Here is a 17,400-nt window from a genome sequence, read left to right on the forward strand (position 1 = left end):
TCTGTGTGTATGCGTGTGGCTTTTGCGGTATTGCCTTTGCACACACATTCAACGTTAATTGATCCAACAGCAAGCGGCAATAAAGGATTTGATTTTCAGCATCACAAAAGGCACTGCCTGCTCCTCGGACTCTATCATTTGCCGGCTCACTCGCTGGCCAGTACTATCATCTATCTCTCTCTTAGACTTTCTCTGTCTTTTGCTCTCTCTCTCTCTCTCTCTCTCTGTGTCTCTCGCTGGTGGCAATCAACTTGTGAGCCATTGCCTTGTAATTGAATTTTAAACTTTATTTACTGTTTGCTTTCTCTCTCGCTGGGAACACATTTGTGTGCCTAAAACTGTAAGAGACAGTTACGCCTACCCGCCAAAAGGGGGAGGGGACGGGGAGGGGGAGGCCTGAAGAAGATTGGGAGGCAGTGACAGTGGCAGTAAAAGGAAGGAGGAGTGGAAGGAGGGTTGAACCACAGCCAGGCAGGAAGTAGAAGGAGAATAGATACCCTGAGATGGCAATCGGGATATATATACAACTTGTAGCCATAAGAAGGGCAGACTTCGGCAGACTATATCTTGGCTATGGAAATCATAATACCTCTTGGAAGAGTATAAAGAGGAGAGGCAGTGGAGGAGAAGTGACGATGCCATAAGAAACCCGTGCTGCAAATGTACTTACAGTTCAATTACCCAAGCAAGAAACACCAGCATGCAAAAGTATGCTTTCGCTATGCTCCTCCTCTTGGAGCCTACTCCCCTGTCCATCATCCGCGTCCCCAGCACCCACTGTGGCCTTAGAAAAATACAAAACTCGGCAATTTTCGACGATTTCGCGCTGTTCGGCCTGTCAATCAGAAGAGCGCACAGAGCCAGACAACAGACGAAGGCTCAGAACGGCAACTTGGAGCTCTCGTCGAGTGGGCAAATGGGGAGTGGGGCTCCATGGGGAGTGCTGGGGGATAGATACGGATGGCCTGGTGCTGCGGAAAAGCTGGAAGAGCTGCAAACGGAGGCAGTTGGCAGCTGTTGGCCGTGAGTGAGTTATGGCTGTCTACTGATAGAGCCGGGGTTCTTCTGCAGAGAAGTTGCTTATCCCAGGAAACCCAAAAAAAAAGAAGAACCTCCCGCCCCTCCCCCCCTACAAGTAGCGCACAGTGGAGTTTCCAGAGAAATGTTGAGAGAAAATAATGAATAAAGAAGATTCGTTTACTAAATACTATTTTTAATGGAAATTATGCTTCGTTCCAGCCATCGTAATCCTAATCTTCCAGAGACAGACTTCCATTCACAGACTTTGGCTTGATCTGAAACATTTGTTCAGCAAATGCAAGCAGCCGTGCACAATTGACAGACACTGTAAGCTCTTTTTGACATAATGCCAAAAAATAGACAGAGACAGAGACAGAGGCAGAGGGGGATGCTCATAAATGTTTCGCCCTCTTTCGACATCGACATCGGCAGAACATAATAATTTTGTGCTGACTTCTTGTTGAAATTTGTAAATTTGCGCTGAGCCAGGCCCAAGCTCCATGAAACATGTGTCAGCCAATCAGACAGAATCAGACATTGTCGATAATCGCACAGCCATTGACAGCTCCGATTCAGATTCAGGATCCGAACCGAACCGAACAATAATAATACTCGTAACAATAATGGTGGGGGAATGGGATATGGGATTGGGAATGGAAACGAGCAGACATGGACAAAATATCATCATACAAAGAATATTTAAATGCCTGTCTGGCCGATTAGGGGACCAAACTAACGCCAAATGGGAAAGGATGGTAGGACGCAAAGGATGGTGGAATGGTATGGTTCGAATGTTTGGCCAAGCGGAGTCAGCGGGAATAATGCATTATTAATAAGTTGTTAAATTTGCCGAGTAAACAGAACGGAACATGGCAAATAAATAATTCACCAGGACACAGAGCGGGAGATGGGAGATGGAGATGGACGGGGGGCACGGACCCACCAGCACGGACGAACGGACGGACCCAGGAGCAGAATGCACCGAACTGAACCAAAACTGAACTGCAAATTATGCACCATCGACTGGCGACTGTCGACTGTCGACTGGCGACTGGCGACTGTCGACTATCGGAACGATGAAAGAGCAACTCGCCTTGGGTTCGGGGGCGGGGGCTGCGAGGCGGGAGGGGGTGGTTCGAGCACTACGCGCCGCATTTCTGCGATTACAATATTTTGAATATTTTATGCCGCTCCGGGGATGCCCCTCTGGCAGCGCCACGGAGGGACGGTCGGGTCGGGGGGATGGTCGGGTAACCAAATGCTCGATGGCTCGATGGTTCCCTATTTCTTTTTTAGCTGTCACACATACATGCACGAGTACGTATCGCTGTGGATGTGCAGGCGGCTGACTCTAATGCAATTTGCCCAGGACACGATGTGTTGCTTCATGTCAACGTGTTGTCCTCCCATTCGGGGTATCCGTTTTGAGTGCCCTGTAAATTGGAGCAGATTCGGGTATATATTTCGCAAAGGACTTCGCCATACCCATACCAATAGCTCATCTTCAAGAGTATTTCATAAAGATCTAATAGGTATTACCGCCAGAATCCCTGCCCCTTTTGGACTCGTGCCCTTCTCTTGTTAGGCTCCGGCTTTATCTTATTTACATCTTATTGGGTATTGTTCAGTCGTGCTCCTCCCCTTGATCCTCTTTGCAGGCATCTTCTCGGAGAGGAGCAGGACTCAGGATTCAATGCGCACAGCTGGCGATGGAATAATATCAAACTGTGTTTATGCATTTGCAATGCAGCAGGAAGGAGTGTTCAGGAGGGGGCAGAGGTGGGCGTGGAAGAGTCGGATGGGAGACAGGAGCTGTGGCAGCTCCTTGATGTATGCAACTTGCACCCCTGCACCCCTCCTCTCCTGCCACATGGCTGTGCAACTCTTTATTTCGTTCGGTTTTTATTCAAAATTCGATTTCTTCCTGCGTGTTGCGTGACATTTCATTTATTTTTTGCTTATGGATCTGCAAAATCGTCTTAGTTTGAAGGAATTTATTTTCATAAATAATTTATTTAATATTCTATGAAGTATGATTGAGGAGGACGCAGAACTCTAGAAACTTTCGGGGATATTTCAAACGCAAATGATATCTGCCCGAGGAACCTTAATGAACCATACGATCTCGTGCTGAACGGCTTTCAATAAACCCCCGCCTTAATTTTGATGGCAGCTTCCGAGCGAAAACCCGCAGCAGGACAAAGCGACGAAGCAAGTGTCAATTACGCCTTAATGGTCCAAGGATGACCGAAAAGGCCGCAGCAAAGTGGGGAAAGTGGTCAGAGTTGCTCCTGCTCCTGCATCGTCTGCTGCATCGTCATCGTCATCGTCATCCGCTTTCTATTTCGCTTTTGGTCCTCTTTATTTTTTGTTGCCACTGCAGTTATCCGAAGGAGAAAGAGGAGGAGGAGGGAGTGAAAGTGTTGAGGACCGGAGGACAATCAACGCTCTGGCCAGACGATGATATTATGGAGCTTTGAAGTGGCCACAGCACCATCATGATGTCGATTCTGACGACGATGGCGACGACGACGACGATGATGATGATGATGATGACAATGGCGGCAGCGGCAGCGGTTTGGTCTAGTTTGGCTTCTCAATGGAAGCGGCACCAATGAGAGAAGCAACAGAAACAGAAACAACAACAGAAACAGAAACAACAGCAACAGCGAGGAGAGCAAGTGCGAAACGGAAGCCGACAAAAAGCAGGAAACAGGAAATGTCGCAAACACTAAATCAGTGAAGTGCATTAGAACATGCTCATGCACACAGCAGCGGGGAGAATAATAGTGTCAGTCGAGGAAACCAGATGGACCGAGAAGTGCACTCGAAAGTAGGCGAATATTTACAGCGAGAGGAAAAGAGGAAAAGAGTGATAGACCAGGCCCAAGGGAAGGCATCTTTCCTGCCAGGACAATCGTTTCTTTCACATCTGCAACTCCAATGTGTATGGTGCTATAATGTTGACCCCGACTGTAGCTGTTTCGATGTGTATCAGCATGTGTGCAGGAGAGTGTTGGTCAGGAAGTGCCTTGGGTTTGACTCTTTAGTGACTTTGTTGCCACTGCCACTGCCGCTGCCACTGCCACTGCCACTGCTGCTGCTGGCAAATATTGATTCCATTATAACAAATGAAATGAAAAGATCCCGCCGAACGCTTGCCTGACAATTGACATTTTATGGCGACAAGCGATGGCCATAAATCAGGCGGGGATAGGATGCCATTGCGATTGCGAGTGCCATTGCTCCCCAGTGTATTTCAATTAACTTTCTCATTGTCTTTGAAGTTGAAATTAGCTGCGAGAGGAGGGAGTAGGGAGTAGTATGGGAAGTGTATGTTGTATCAAGGGATGGGGGGGGCACACAGCTGTGTGGCTGTGTGTCTCTGTGGGGGAGTATGCAAAATGTCTGATTACGTGCGACCAGCAACTCGTTCGTGCATCAATGCCAGAAGGATGTACCAGCCAGCCATCCAGCCATCCAGCACCATCATCTTCATCATGCGAGTACAGCCCCATGCTCCATCCGCGCTCCCCGCTCCCCGCTCCTCTGCCTTCATCAGCCTTGTCAGCGTCGTCACCCAATGTCAAATTACCCGCAGACAACGCGGTTTTGCTATTGTTGACAATTTCCTGTCGCCGTTGCTGTCGTTGCTGTTGTTGCTGTTGTTGCTGTTGTTGCTGTTGACTTTTCCTAGGCGTGTGTGTTGCCAAAACTGCTCCAGGGTGTGCCAGTTGCTCATTGTCATGCCTCATGCCTCATCAGCGAGTTGCAGAAAGGGCGGAGCGGGTAGCGGGAAGCGGGGAACAAATACTGCGAAATCCAAAAAAGTTAAAGAAACCGCATGCGGCATGCTGCCAAAACAAAGCTGCACTTGACTGTGCGGTTGCGATGTGTTCGAGGGGGGGACCAGGGAGGGATATGCAGATGAACTAATCTTTAAGCTGATGAACTTCTACAGGGATCATTCAGCATTCCACACAAGTCCTACAGGCAGAGATTCGACCCCGTTTAAAAGCAGCAACTCTTTGCTTCCAATAGCAAAAGCCTTTATCCCCGAACTAGTTCGAGAATGACAACACTTTCGACCATTTCGATTTAATGGATCCCAATTAATTAACGACATTCAATTGCTGCTGTCTTTCTTGTACATTTGCGCTTCTATCCAGAGCTGATTCAGAGCCAAACTGTCGGCGAATAGGCCAATAATTAAGACAGAGACAAGCTACAAGGGGCTTTCAAGAAACGCAAAAAAAACAACTGAAAGTTCCAGCGAAATATGCAGCAGAAACGGAAAAGGCAGAAAGTGAGTTGGAGATGCTGCACTTGGAGTCCGAAATGCTAGATGGCTGCCAAAGTCCACTCAGGGCTTTGGGGAGTGCGAGAGACGACAAAAATATGGAGAGAGTAGAGATGGTCACGGTCTGGGCACGAATACGTAACCAATTCACAGCCCAAATTATGAATAAATCGTATGAAATTATAGTGTAAATTTACAGATTTCTACGACCCCTCATAGGATATATTTTTGTGTAATTTTGGTCACACTTTGCACATCCTCAAAACACGCAAAACATAGAGAGAGCTCTGCGGCACGGTCTCATCTCGAGGAGAAAACTGGCAACTTGATTCCCCTTTGTTTTGGGCGCTTCTCTTTGAGTCAACTGCTGCAGCACGTCCCTTGGGCTCCATGTCCTTTGACACGTTTAATGGACTGCGCCTGCTGTCCTCTGTTGTCGGTGGTGGCCCCCGCTCCCCCCGCTTCTGCTTCTGCTTCTGATCCTGCTTTCGGTCATCCGTTGTCCTGCCCCTGGCGCTTGTCCTGGTGCTGCTTCTGGTCCTGCCTCTGGCTCTGCTCGTGTTGCGGCCGCATTGCGGCTTGCAGCGGACAGCTTACAGCTCGGAGCCGGGCAGTGGGGCAGCCAGGTAGCTCCATCACACTTTGATTTTGCATTCCCTTTTACCTACTGTTGCTGCTGCTTCTGCTGTCTATGGATCTCCTTCTCCTTCGCTCTGGCTCTGTTTTTTGTGCTCTGCGTTTTTTAATGGCATTCTCGGTATTCGTCCGAAAATTGCTAAAAGATTCCATCTCCTCTGCTTCTCCACTGCCTCTCCCTCTGCCCCTGAAGCGAACTTGTTTTTGGTTTCTGCGTAAGCAAGTGATTACTTAGCGGTTTCTCACGCGGTCAAGAGGGAATGACAAACTAGTAGCTGGCTTAAACGGGATGAACGCCAGAAAGAGAATCGCTTGGATGGAAACCTAGCCGGTTAGAGCCTTAGAGCGGTTAGTGGCAAATATCTGGTAGGCCAGAAGGCCCTCTGGCTTTCCTTTTCTGGGAGTACCATTTTGAACAATGTCTAGGACTGACTGGTCTACCGTCTATCGCCATCTTACGAGCAGTTGGTTCCGCCTTCGCCAGACACGGACTCCTTCCAGGGCTCACAGCAGCTCCTTGCGACTCCTCCCAGTGCACGAGGACTGCCTTGTTACCTGCCCGGCGGAATGGGAGTGGGAGAGCCCAGATCTGAACAGAGCACAACAGAACCCAACTAATAATGGCAAACTAGCCGAGCAAATGGCCTGACACATAAAATTCAAGTGTGTGCTGGCATTGGCCGTTTGGCCGTTTGTCCGTTTATCCGTTTATCCGTTGTTTTGTTGCTTTGTTGGTTACCGTTGTTCTAGCGCTACTCCTTTACATTGTACAGTCGCCACATAAAATCAAATAAATGAGCGGCAATTTAGTAAAGGGCTCCATTTTTATTTTGAACTCTGTGCTCGCTTTGCCTCCCTCTCTCCTGCATAATTGCATGCCAGAGGGGGAGAGGGAGTGTGTGATGATATTGTTTGGTGATTTTTAGTGTTATGCTAACAGTGATTGCCCCACCCACCGACGAGGCCATATGGGGGCGGTGGCTCTACAACAGTTTATTGAGCAGCAAAGCAGAAACGACAGAGATGGACACGGAGCAACAAAAAGAGATGAATATACACATGTATCCATGGCCATACAGTGCCGGACATAGTTGTATGTGGAAGACAAAAAGGCACAACAAGCGCATGTAATGATGCCCGCAAAGAACACAATGGTACACAATATTCTACAGTGCCACAAACAGTACGTACTCGTAGTCGATTAGTTGGTACCCATTGAAATATCTAAACAGCTCCGAGGGAAGAGTGAATAAAGAGGAAGTATCTAGATATATAGACTGGAGTGGTCTTTTTATATGAAATTCCTTAATTTTCAAGATCTACGACCCTAGAGTGCTGCGGATTCGCTTCAGTCTTGGCATCATCTGATGGCAAATGGCAGCGAATGTTGCAATTGCCGCCACAAAGGGGGGTATGGGGGGGTGGAAAACTATGTGGAACAAATGCATAACTAAGATTTCCTATTTCAGTTAACAATTTGATGGCAGCAACTGGTTTTTGTGTGTCAGCAGAGCGACAAACGAGCATTCTCCCTGTGTTTGCGTGTGTGTGCGAGAATGTCTCTCGAAGCATATAGTGGTCCCTCTCCCCCTCCCTCTGCCGCACTCCTGCACTCAGGCATGACGAACAATGGCCCAGCAATATGCCGTAAAAATGAACGAAGAAACAGACTCCAGAAACTCCATTCGAGCTGTAACTTTTTGTCGTTTTGCCTTTCTTTGTTTTCGTCTCTCTTTCATGTTTTGTGTGCCGTGCTTTTGCCTTTTCCCCATTTGCTCATTCGCCCGGCAAACGATGACAAAAATCAAAGCGTATTCATTTGAGAAATGGATATTAGCAAGCAATTAGTAGACTCCTGACAAGGGGGGGGCTCCCCAGGGGCCGCTCCTACGAGCTATATGCCTCCCCCCATCCCACATACCACGGTTCCTACAAGCAAATGCAATTAACGCCTGGAAGGGGAAACCGATGTGCAAAATAAATGATGGAATGATGGAAGAACTGTATCGTAGAGCCGATCGAAGGTTGTATACTCTGCCTCTGAGGTGTGAGATTGGTGGGGGACTCTACTGTACAAGCATCTTCGTCGCACATGGACAGCTTCCTGGCTGACAAACCCCTCCATAAAGCCGGCATACCCTCAGATAGGGCCTTAAGTGGTGGAGCAGGAACGGGTGGCGGTGGTGGTGGCGGTGGCGCTGTCGGTGGCGGATCGCGGCGGGGACCCCGAACTCGTTAAGTTTTAAATTCATTCCCGTACACGCAGTTTACTTCTCTGATTCCCGATGTTGTTCTTTCGTCTCCTTCCTCTTTGGTTACATATTTGCTCTCTTTCTGTCTGCTTTTTTTGGCGTACACGCAATTGTCATTTATCACTTTTTATTGATTGCCGTGAATTTATCAATATCCGCTTTTGGCAAGTACAACGACAAGGGCCGCCCGCGGTGAGTGGTTTGTTGGCAGTAGGGTTTCGCTTCCCTCGAAACCCTCCCAGATACCAGCCCCCCGCCCCCAGCCCCCAGCCTCCGTCCGTGGCATTGGCATATACCCACGTAACAATTTTTAATGCCTTTCAATGGAGTTTTTCTTTATTTTCTGCGGCTGTTTGTTCCTTTCCTTCTCTTATTCAAGGCATGAAATTGATGCGATGCGCTTTATACGCGTGTGTGGGGGCGTTGGACCAACGGAAGGAGGGGGTAATATTTAATGTGATTATTTGGAACATTTTTATTGGTTAAGCGTAAGCCGGATATCGGTCATGATATGAAGAAATGCCGAATGACATGAACAGGTGCATTTACTTTCCCCGAGTGGGCCGAGAAATTCCGGCCCCTTACGGTTATTTATAGCCGGCTCCTTGGGCCGCCAAGAAATTCCAATGTCGGCGAAAAGTGCTAAAAAATGTTCGCCAACCTTCAACGGGAATGAGTGATAGGAGAACCAAGAAACAACACGCTGAAAGCGGCTTAAAATATTTATAACGAGTCTCTTGTGAGAAATACGGAATACGCGTACACTCAAAAAAGCCCTCAAATATTCAGCCATTGTCTGAGGAAACATGCTCTCTTGTGTTGGAGCAGGTTTCCAGAGGTTCTGAATCTTAGAACGGAGGAACTCCCGATCTAAATGAGATACGTTCAAAAAGGGTTCCTTCTTTCTCTATCCGCATCACCTTTTCCATCGGAAAATACACGAACTGTAAAGGTAACCGATACAAACGGCTACAAACCCATTAACCGATTCAACGATCGCCGCTTACCGATGATATGGAGGGTACTGATGCGGGTACAGCAGTAAAGCGCATTATCGTAATGCCGATTAGCATTATGTGCTCGCACATAAGCTTTTTTGTAGGGGGCTGGTCGTAAAGAAACCCCACCCGACCAGCGCTGGAAATGGCCACAACATAATAATAAGTATCAACGCTGCTTGTGTTACCCCGTTGACCTTTTTGGGGTCCCCAAAAAACCCAGAACGAACCCCACAACCAACCCAATCCGACCAATGGGGGGCACAGTCCCCACCCACCCTGCGGAGGGGAGCAATGGCAGCTTAAGTCAGCTGGAATCCCAAGGAATTTACGCTAAGACCCGACTCGCATGCAATTTGGCCAAATGTATTACATTCAATTTGAATACTAAGCCGCTTACCAACACTAAAAGTTTGATGTGCACACAATAAACAGGATTTTTGGTTACAATTAGCATGTAAGCTCTCCCAGATAGACGGTCCCCGGCCTCCCCTGGCCACACAAAGGGGTTTCTTGGGGGAAAAGGTCAAGTCGGGCGCCGACACTGACTTTCCCACTTCGATGCTCGGCTAACCAGCGCAATTAACACAAAGGGAATTTCAAATATACTCGCAAATATATATATATACTCTGTATCTATGTGTGTGTGTGTGTGTGTGTGTAGATCCTTTGAGTGCACGGAGCAGGAAAGAGCGGCGAAAAGAAACGAAACGGATACTTATTTAAAATTTATGTAGCGTAATTACAAGCGATTTAACCCGTTGCCAAAGGGTTCCCGGAACCTTTCTGCCCCTTTTCTGTGGAGGGACCCTCCACAGTGTCTCCTTTTTTTCTGGAGTCGCATCAAATTGGAAAAAACGCTGGGCGCAAGGCATGAAGTGGATTGCAGGGGACATTTGCGGTCGGACGACTTTCGAGTTGTGTGTAATTTTTATCGAGAACAATCTCACACGGAGATGGGACCCCTCGGGGCACCTTTAATTAGTTTGATGTGGTCGGTGCCCCGGGCTAAATGGCGATGAAACAGCTTGATCTGTGGGAGGTGTGGGAGTGGTAGGGGGGGATAAAACGGGATAATCCAGAGGCCCCAACGATTGTGGACCTTAACTAGTTTGCATTTTAGGCTTTGTTTAACTGGAAAATTAACTGGAATTATTTACATTCAAATGGACATGCTCGTACAGTGCCAAAGGAAAGTGCCAAAGCAGTGCTCCGCCTCCCCATTCATTGGGTAATCTTTGAGAACGTCCTACCCTGGTGAAACGCACTGTATGCTTGGGAGTACAGTGCTTTACAAAAGACAAACCAAAGGCGAGTCAATTTATGGCAATAGAAGCTCTTTAATTACACCTGCGGTCGGCCCCAGACTAAATCTGCGATGCCCTCGGCCTGAACCGGAGAACTGATTGGCGGCGGTGCCAGTGGTGCCACCGCTGGGGCTGTGCCTCTGCTTTCTGCCTGTTATGTATATAATTTAATTAGTGACACCCACGGATGAAGAAGGAGCCCGGGCAGAGCCCGGCTAGAACGGTTTGTCTTTGGCCTAATGATTTTCATGTCTTGGCATACTAATTTCACTCAGGTAGCTCCTCCCCCTTCTCCTCCTCCTCCTCCTCCACCGCTGCCTTCTCGAAGTTCTCGCGTTCCCAGTTCCCGCTCCTCATCCTTATCGTTGGACCTGGCTAAGTTATGGTGGCACATTACAGCAGCAACATAAAGAAATTACTCACCATTTGATGCTCGAATTTATTGCGTGCGGTTGTCAAGGGAGTGGCAGGACGACTGCTGGAGAATGGCTGGAACGGAGGAGGACACTCTGAGGTATAGCCAGATAACGAGATTCAAATCGAATGCTGATTAATGCGTCATGCAAATTGAAACTGAAATGGTATCGTATTACCCCAGGACGAGACGCTTGTTAATGTGGCCTGTCAGATGGCTGACAATTTGCCACATTCTCCGCCACCTCCACTAGAGTTATGGGTGGAAGACAATGGAATATGCAAGATGAATGTCCCCCGAGGGAGGGGAAGTGGGATATGAACTGATTGGAGAGACAGACACAGACTTCAGGTACTCTGGCCAATCTTGGACTCAAACTATTGCGATTGTCGGTGCTCGGCAGCAAAGTGCGGGCCATAAACATCTCAGATATATATTAAAATGATTTTACCACTGAATATCTTGGCTACAAAGTGTGCAATGGAGCTCTTGAATGTTTATTATCGCCCTGACGTCCAGCACTCTCTCGCGACAGTCACTGGAAGTGCTGGGGCATAAATACTTTTGATTTAATAATTACGCAGCGCATAAATTAATCTGCGAGAGGTCGCGCCCCGACATAAACCAGCCCGTAAGCCGAGAGGAGAAGGCTCTGGACCGGGTCATGAATAAATTCCTGCGGCCGCCTACAGTTCGCCTTCGGTTATCAGTCACCCGGAGTCGTAAAACCCGTGCCTACTCGGTCTCCGGTCTCCAGTCCCCGGTCCCTAGCCGCAGTCGCAGTCTCAGATTCTTAAACCAAAAAGCTTGTAATCTTAATTATATATTACAAAGTGTTGGGGTCTGTGTCCGGGATGGGATGGGCCGGAAGAGGGACAAAGGGACACGGCCAGGGCCTGGGCCAAGGCCAGGCCCAGGGTTCGTTTTGTCGTGAAAAATAAGCAGGAAATGAATGAATTTTTCAGTGGCATAATCCCGAAATGTGCCAATGTGTTGCCACGCCTCCCCCGCATCGTAACCGCCAACCCCTCCCCACTGGAAAGCTAAAGACGCACCACCGCCTCTTAGGGCACACCGCCTCTCCCCTCCGCCCCCCTGCTCCCAGCACTTGTCATAAAATATTGTCTGGTTGGGAAAAGAAAAACTTTTCAATGCCCCTGCCCCCAAGACGACAGCCCCCCATTCCACTCCTCTAACCACCCCCCCATAGCACCTCCTGCTGTTCAGCAGCCCCAACCCCCCTTCTAGTTCCAAGACATTGAAGTGTATAAGAATAAGTGTTGGGATTAGGCGCTTGACTTGAAAATTTTATAAAACAAAATTTTTGCATAAGCTCTGCTGGGGCTGCTGCTCTCGCCAAGAGGTTGTGGGCGAGGCTTGGCTGGGGCAGGGGCAGGGCTTGGGGCTTGGGGCTTGGGGCTTGGGGTTTGTCGGTTAGGAGAGTTAAGCGCGTTAGCTGTTCAAGGATTTAATGGAAAATCGCGTTGCCGCTCGCCCGCTGAGGAGCGGAGAGCGGGAGAGCAGAGAGCACAGCAGAGAAAGCCACTTGGGATGAAGTTGGCAAAGAGGACCAGGAGCAAGTGGAGCTGAATGAACAGCAGAAGCCATAGGAGCAAGAGCAGCAGCAGCCTGGAGGACAGACAGGAGCCGGCCACGAGCCGGGCACGAGCCGGGCCCGAAGGAACAAATGGAGCCGAGGGAAACGGCACCAGCAACGGGGTAAATCACGCATTTAATTCCAAAACATTTAACAGTTGTTTTTTTGTGGCGCTCATGGCTCTTATCTAATATTTTACAAACCATTTATATGATGATTAGCGCTAAGTGTTTCTTGTGCAGCGAAATCTGGTCGGGAAATGAGCGGAAAAATTCAGCAAAATATTTCGAGGAAAACGAGTACTAGCGGCAGTTTTTTAGGGATTTTATGGGAGAGTAAAGAACATATTTCTGAAGTATGGGAACAAACTGACGGAAAAAGAGGAAGAGCACTAAATTAAGAAAAATATTCCCAAAATTTATTATTAACAGAGTTTTCTAAATAACGAATTTATTTCCAGAACCGTTCAATGCTAAATTCTGCAAAAATAATTTCTACGAGGAACAACGAATTTTCCGTACAACGAATTCCCCTTGAGATTCGCTATATGTAAGTCCTACTGTAATTATCAAAATGATCCATGATTAAACTCCTTTTGGGGAGATTTTAATCCAATTTATTTTATTCATTAGGTGAAAACTGGTGATTAGAATAGTTCCAAGAAATATGCATGAATAAAATGCATCAAAATTCAGAAATTCTACCCGTTTCTGAGTAGTAGTCCCCCTCTAATGGCATTTCTGGCGGACTTGTGCAAGTTAATGCATAACTTTCTTTGGCTTTGCTTGGAAAAGATGTGGCGCAAAAAATATGAGAAAATAATTGCACACTTTTGGAGCAGCAGAGAACGGATGTCACGCCCCGGACCATGGAAATTAAGTGAAAAATTACAAGGCAACAAATAATTATACACTTCTCTCCTCTGCACTTGAGGCTGTCGCTGTCCCCTGTACACACCCGTAGAATATATAGTATATACGCGAGGGTTATGGGGTGTGTGGGGTGGGGGGTGGAGGGTGGAGGGGTCACACAATGGCATTTGTGCCTGCATAATTATGAAATTACTCTGCCACAGCCGAGTGGCGAAACTGTTCGCTCTCTGTGTGCACTTCCTCTGCCATTCCTGCCGCTCCTCCCGCACTTTCGCACTTCTCTGCTCTGCTTGTCCCTTCTTTTGTGCTTTGCTTTGTGCAATTTTATTTAATTCAAGGAGAGATTCGAGGTTATGGCTTAATGTACAGGACCTGTTCCTGTGTGTGTTTAAGGTTAGTTTTGCAGAGATCTTCAGAGTTTTTGCATGGTTCCACGGCTACTACGTGTATTAATCGGATGGAAATCGATACAGAGCACTTATTCTTCCCGCTCTCAGTACTGCTCACTTCCCGAAATTGTGCATACATATGTGTGGGTACATCTTTAACCTTCCCGAAGACATTTCGCGTCCGTTCTGCTCCTTTGCATAGAATTCCGGCGGCGGGAAAGTTAATGTTCACTTTTAATTCCCCGTTCCGCCTCGAACCACTCATTAGTCTTACAAACTATGCACATGCGAGAGTTGCCCCGCCATTGTCCTGGCATTCCACTCCGTGCAACTCCCGTCGTGATCGCCATGAATGGCCGCCACATCCTGTTGCCAGGACCCAGACGACGACATTCAAGGACTGCGCTACGCTATGGAAAAATCCCTTTTTATGAATGAGTCGCGGTGCCATTTGCATATTAACGGCTTGTAGCCCTAATATGTGCACACTCCCAGTCCACACCATCCACCTTCCACCGTCCTCCTCCGTACTCTTCTGTGTATTTGCATAATAATTTTATGGTCCGCTGCAGTGGAATGGGACTAGGAAAAGCCAAAGCCAAGACCAAGAGCCATTGTTGCCGGCCAAGGAGCGGACCATATAAATGGGAGGACTTGAACTCTCGCATTCTCCAAAATAATGGCCTGGCCGAGGAGGGCAGGGCAGGGCAGGGCAGGGCAGGGGATACTGCTGCACTCTCCAAATTACCCAAACGGAGTAAAGAGTACTTTATGGTAGTAGGATATTGCTTAAGAACGGTTTAGGATATTGCATTGGACGGGTAAGGGATATTACTTGTTATCTTCTTATTTCCGATGGAGTATTGGCTGTCTTGGAGTATTCCCTATCCTATACATATACCTATTCTCCGTACAGAATTGGCTTTCCAAAATATATATCGTCTTTCAATATATGTATATACTATATATTCCTTGTTGTTTATAGCTTTACAAACATCCTGCCATTGAAAATGAATTGAAATTTAACATACTACAACTGCAGACACAGATTTCTAAGATATTCCCAATGGAATGACCCCAGAACCTCATTATATTTGACAATTTCCCCCCACTATTCGCGAGTTCTGCACTCATTCCTTCTTCATAGACGGGAGGGGACGGGACGCGTCTATATAATTGTACTAAGAGGAATTGCTGGGACGGACAATGGATGGACCAAGTCGCGAGGGAGGCAGCAGCAGCACCCGGCCCGCACCCGGACCCGGGGACATGCCACAAAAGTGCCGCATCAAGTGACGGACATTTACATAATTATTAGAAACAGTTAAATGTCCACAAATTGTGCTTCAGCCCTGGACACGGGGGAGTCATTACTTACTGGGCCATGGCTGAAAAGGGGGGTGGTGTTGGTAATGGGATTGTGAATGTGAATGTGAATGTGAATGGGAAGGGGAATGGCAATGAAGGAGGATGTGCCCACGCTATCTTGGCTGTAATTTAGAGACTCCCGGCAAGCGGATGGATCCAAAGGACCTCTGTTCAGCTAACAGACTCAGCCTGGTCCTCGGGTCCCCCCTTGTTGACGTGCGTGCCTTTGACTATTTAAAATTGTTGCAGGACAAACACTGGGAGCAGGAAATAAAATAAAATGTAATTTTTATTAGGCTTCGTGGTTTTTATTGTCTGCTTTATCGTTCCTACAAGTTCTTCGTTTCGTTTGCGCTCTGCTCTGCTCTGCTCTGCTCTGCTCGCCCTTGTCTTGTCTTGTCTTGTCCTGTGCTGTCCTGTCCTGTCTTGTCTGATATTTGTCTATGGCGTGTCCTGGTCATGCCACAAGTCACAGACACACGCGCACACACAGATAAATCGACTAGGCCACAGGACATGGCCCCCAACGGCCGGCTCCTTGGCCTTTTGTGAAATTTTCGGTTTGGTTTGGTTTTCTATTCTATTTTTTTATGACTTTTTTATTGACTTGATTATTATGTTGTTTGTTGTTCTCGGCCCGACGCAAGCCGAAAGTCTCCCTAGGCGGGGGCTGGGCTGGGGCTAGGGGTGGGGCTGGGGCTGGGAGAAATTAAAAAATAATTTAGAGCCCCTGGTCCAAGGGTTGCCGCATAAATTGTGGCCCGGCCCCCTGTCTGGAGCGCAGCCTGTGTCTGATTGCCTTCTTCTGGGCTCATAAATATCACATCACGGGAGAGATGCACCCCAGGCAATGGAGATCGAATGTTCGATGCCCCACCGACAGTGCAAGGTACAGGGAGGATACAGAGGATACGTTTGATAGATTTGGAAGTGAAAGAGGACAATTTGATGACTAGATCTTAGTATCTTTGGAACACAGATATCCCAAAGAATACCGTGAAGAAAAGGCCAACCCCCACGTGTTTCCACATCGAGTTGCTTCTTGTCTAGAGTCCAATATACCCCCGACCGAGTGTGGATACCCTCGCAGCTGCTACAGCCAATACCAATGCCGACACCACATCAAAATCAAGTCCATATGTGTACGATATATACTTGTACGATTGTTATGACAGCTCGGCTCGTATTTCACAGGACTGCGACAGGAGAGCAAATCACAAATTTGCCAAAGAGCGTAATTCGAACCTGTGCCGTTCAATAAATTGCCAGCTGAAAAGTAAACAAGAACAAATGGAAAAAGAAACTTCAGGTTTTAGCCATTTAATTGAAAAATGTGTCCAGGACAGCTTGACAACAGGCGTTGACAATTTATGGAATCCATTCCCGAATTCCCGGATTTTCGAAACTTTCCGCTCGCGAGTACTTCACGGGAAAAACTAATAAAGAAAAGTGTATCGGATGACCGAGGGACAAGCCAAAGCAGCGATCAACTTCGTTGGGATTATCTTTCCAGTCAAGTGGCTTTGCTTAAAGCTGATGTTTAAGGACCCGTTTTGAGAGGCCATTATGCTGACGGCGGTTCAAATTAACTGCCAGCAAAGCGTCATGGGCGAACTGCCACCCACAAAAATGGAAAGGAAATCAAAACAAGCTGAACCCAAAGACAAAGACACTGGGACTGGGGCTGGAACTGGGGCTGGGACCGAGGCCGAGGATAAAAACGAACGAAGAAAAGAAACCACTAAAGAAGAGCAAGTCTCATAATTAAAAATTAAGCCATTCGCCTATTAGTTTTAACCCTCATTAACTTTAGATAAACTAATCTCCAAAGTAAACCACTCGCATTCAGGGCCCGAACGGAGCTAAACTGACACGACCCTTGCCACAGGGCCCCATCCACAGCAGCATCCACAGCCAGAACCGCATCCACACCATCAGACGCTGGGTTTTTATTCCGCGCGCGCCTACAATGCGTGAAAAGCTCATCATCAACTCGTGGCAACTGTTTCGGGGATGTGCAGCGGAGAGGGCCCCACAAAATGATGTAGAAACAGAGACAGAAAGAGCCCGAACCTAATATGCTAAAAAAAAAGAAAAGAAACGTAACGAAACGAAAAGAAAAGATAGAAGCCGAAGGAACCCATCACATCGAGCAGCCAGAGAAAGGAAAGATAATTAAAAACGCAACCTTGATGGAAAATGAAATGTTTACAAAGAGACACAGGCCCGCCCAGCCCCAGCCCCAG

At 47.7% G+C, this 17,400-nt stretch overlaps 1 long non-coding RNA gene across 1 annotated transcript in view; it reads left to right on the forward strand.

Moving 5' to 3' along the window:
• LOC26533718 (uncharacterized) overlaps window positions 1-13,503 on the forward strand; it is a 45,774-nt gene extending 32,271 nt beyond the window's left edge. The window contains exons 3-4 of the long non-coding RNA XR_001451305.2: window positions 12,986-13,074; window positions 13,158-13,503. This is a non-coding gene — a long non-coding RNA (uncharacterized lncRNA). The remainder of the gene's footprint in view (window positions 1-12,985; window positions 13,075-13,157) is intronic.
• Window positions 13,504-17,400: the final 3,897 nt, after the last annotated feature.

This window comes from Drosophila pseudoobscura, chromosome 4 (genome assembly GCF_009870125.1).
Source record: "Drosophila pseudoobscura strain MV-25-SWS-2005 chromosome 4, UCI_Dpse_MV25, whole genome shotgun sequence".
In the NCBI taxonomy this organism is placed as follows: Eukaryota; Metazoa; Arthropoda; class Insecta; order Diptera; family Drosophilidae; genus Drosophila; species Drosophila pseudoobscura.